The sequence below is a fragment of the Mandrillus leucophaeus genome, unplaced genomic scaffold, assembly GCF_000951045.1.
Source record: "Mandrillus leucophaeus isolate KB7577 unplaced genomic scaffold, Mleu.le_1.0 Scaffold194, whole genome shotgun sequence".
NCBI classification, from domain to species: domain Eukaryota; kingdom Metazoa; phylum Chordata; class Mammalia; order Primates; family Cercopithecidae; genus Mandrillus; species Mandrillus leucophaeus.
In genome coordinates this window covers 674697-677720 of record NW_012101965.1, presented here as the reverse complement: position 1 = coordinate 677720, position 3024 = coordinate 674697, and the positions used below count along the sequence as shown (strand labels likewise).

The 3024-nt window shown below is 44.9% G+C and overlaps 1 long non-coding RNA gene across 1 annotated transcript; it reads left to right on the top strand.

Moving 5' to 3' along the window:
- The first annotated feature begins 539 nt into the window (after positions 1-539).
- LOC105538532 lies at positions 540-1471 on the top strand. Its single transcript, XR_001005921.1, has 2 exons — positions 540-938; positions 1086-1471. It is a non-coding gene; the product is annotated as an uncharacterized LOC105538532 (long non-coding RNA).
- The last annotated feature ends 1553 nt before the right edge of the window (positions 1472-3024 follow it).

Below are 3024 nucleotides of genomic sequence, written 5' to 3'. Positions count from 1 at the left end.
TCCTAATTGCTTTAACAGTCTATTGTGGGTTTTTTGTTTTTTGTTTTGGGACATAGTCTCGCTCTGTCACCCAGGCTGGAGTACAATGGGGCGATCTCAGCTCACTTCAACCTCCGCCTCCTGAGTTCAAGCGATTCTCCTGCCTCAGCCTCCCATGTAGCTGGGATTACAGGTGCCTGCCACCACACCCAGCTAATTTTGTATTTTTAATAGAGATGGAGTTTCACCATGTTGGCCAGGCTCATCTTGAACTCCTGACCTCAGGTGATCCACCGGCCTCAGCTTCCCAAAGTGCTGGGATTACAGGGGCGAGCCATAGCACCCAGCCCAGCATTGTCCTTTAGTTTATTCCATCTTCTACTTCCTTAAGACTTTCCCATTGGTTTGAAAGGAATTATGATTTAGCCACATAAACTAATAAAAAGAGGGCAAGCATGTTTTTGTAAATTTGTCATCCTGGGGCAATATCAATAGAATTTTTTTTGATAAAATGATTTCACTACTCCAGAAGCAGAATGTAAACTCTATACATAACCAACACATGGAATTAACGGGACTCATGGGTGTGTCCATAAAAGCAACTGAATTTTTAGTCTTCTGCTATCCCTTTAATAATCTATTCCATGAGGATAGTTCTTCCTCTTCCACAGAATGAAACTCAAGCAGTCCCGTAACTTGTTTATTCTCTCAGGTAATAGAAAATCCTGTTACTTTAAGAGAAAAACCCTGCTCTTAATTCAGTAATTAAAATGTTGTCCCCTTCCCCACCAGGGGCCTCCTGTGGGCAGAAGTGCGGACAAGGAGCTTTGTTCCTCCCCCATGTCACCCTCCCATGGCCCACTTGCTAGCCATGGTAAGGGGAAAGAGGGGTGGAGGCCGCAGGAAGGCATGTAGTGAACTGGACCTCTGGTGGAAAGGCATCACCCATGCTGGGCTTGGTGGGTATTTGAAAGTGACTCTTCCGTGAACACTGTTGTGAGCCCTCACTGGGAATGTTTGGCCATGCTTCCTGACACTGGCAATGAATTTTCTCCAGCTGCTTATTCTACCCCAACCTTGGTTTTCCTTCTGTCCCCCCCACACAGACTCTCAGCATCAGGGTCCTGTCAACCCTTCAGTGAGACTTTTTCAGAAGAATCCCTTTTAAAATGACCTGAAGCTGACCTTCCTGCTGCGGATTCCACATATGGTATCTGAGACTCACACAGTGTGGTTGGAAGATAGCACAGTGACCTCCCAGGCACAGCCCTCTGCCAACCCTCTACTGGCTGCCCTAGGATGCTGGCCTTCCTCCGATGGGAGTCAGGCCCAGTCTGCTGTTGGCCAGGAGCAGCCAGCAAGCTCCCTGGGAGGCCTGGAGAAGCCCTTCTCACTCAGCTTGGTGTTCGATGCCAGTGGCCCCGCCCATTGTGGGGTGAGGGTGGGACTCTCAGCACAGCCCTGTCCAAATAAATTCTCAAAAGCCCTCCTCCATTTGCAGTCACTTGAGTCTTTTGTAGCCTGTGTGACTGAGCATCTAAGCTGTCCTCAGCTATTTACTTTGAAATTTCGTAAGTGATTTTGGTAGCTGTCATTTCTTGATGCATCAGTCACAACTTCCCTTCTAACATCCCATTAAGTAACATCTAAAACAGAACAAAAACATTGTGCCAACTTCTTCCAAGAAGAATTTAATGTCACTTCCTAAGTTAAGCAGTTGGGCCCTGTCCCATGACTGTTCATCTCTGCTCAATAGTCATCAGGATCTGAGAAAGCAGAAAGGAGCCCTGGGGGCCTAAGCTGTGTGTTTGTGTGTGTGTGTGTGTGTGTGTGTGTGTGATTTTGAGGAACATTCTCCATTCTGTTTTTCATTAATATCTAAAGGGAAATTCTATTAAATCAATTCCAAGACCAAAAATCGTGGACATTTGCGTGCTTTTTAAAGACTCTAAAAACAAGTGGAACGTATAGATAAACTATATTCTTTCCCAACTTTTTGATATATAGTACAGTTGTTCCTGAATTGAAAGCCTAATGATTAATACATTTTTTTGTATTATCTTACCTGCTAGGGAAAAAAAAATTGCCATGATGCGAAAAAGATGCAACAGGCACTGTGGGGTATAGCGTGTAACGGTCTTCTGTCCATGAAATACTGTGGTTTATATGCAGGATTAGCCATTTATATGCAGGATTAGCCCAGTGGTAGAAACCTCAGTCCAGCCAGTCTGGAGACTAGTAAACAAAAAAGAGACTTTTCTGCTTCTAACAGACATAGGCAAGTGGTAATTTCTCACCAAATTAAAAATCACACTGGTCTTTGATTAGCTAGAGAGATTGTCTTAAAATGCTTATCTGACTGTGTCCCCCTCCCCCAGCTCAAAAATCCGTAAAGCTTTTCCATTACTTTTTGAATTAACAAAAATGAGGTCCACAAAACCCAGAGAGTGTTGTCCCTACCTTTCTCTCAAGCTGATTCCCTGTCTCCCTCGTCCTGTACTGCCCCCGCCCGCCTTGTGATCCGGGCCATATGGATTCAATGCCTCCTCCATTCTCCCCTCTCTCTCTCCTTTGTTAAGTTAGCTTTTCAGATTTTGGTTCAAATGTCACTTCCTTGACCAAACTTGCCCTCCCCCCCCAGGCCAGATCAAGTCTCTCTATTCTAGACTACTAAACTTTTTGAACATTTAAGTGTTTCTATTTATATATTTATATAATTTATTATTATCTATATTAGGGCCCTGAAAAGAAACAGATCAACTCAGAAGATTCAATTAAGAGAACTTAATGAAGAAACAAAAACCAGAGGTGCTGAGGCACTCAGGAACTAGCAAGAGCAGGAAACCTTTACAACTCCTTGGTTCAAAGGGTTGGAAGGGAGCATCACCTCGATTCCCCACCCCAGGGATGGAGCACTCATCTACTAGCAGTTGGAAGTGCGGGGTCCAACAGGTCTCAACCAGATTCCTCCCTGGGACCTGTCCTTGCCTAACGGGAACTTCCTCACCCAAAAGCATATCCCCTTTCCCTGGGGCAGCCTCATGC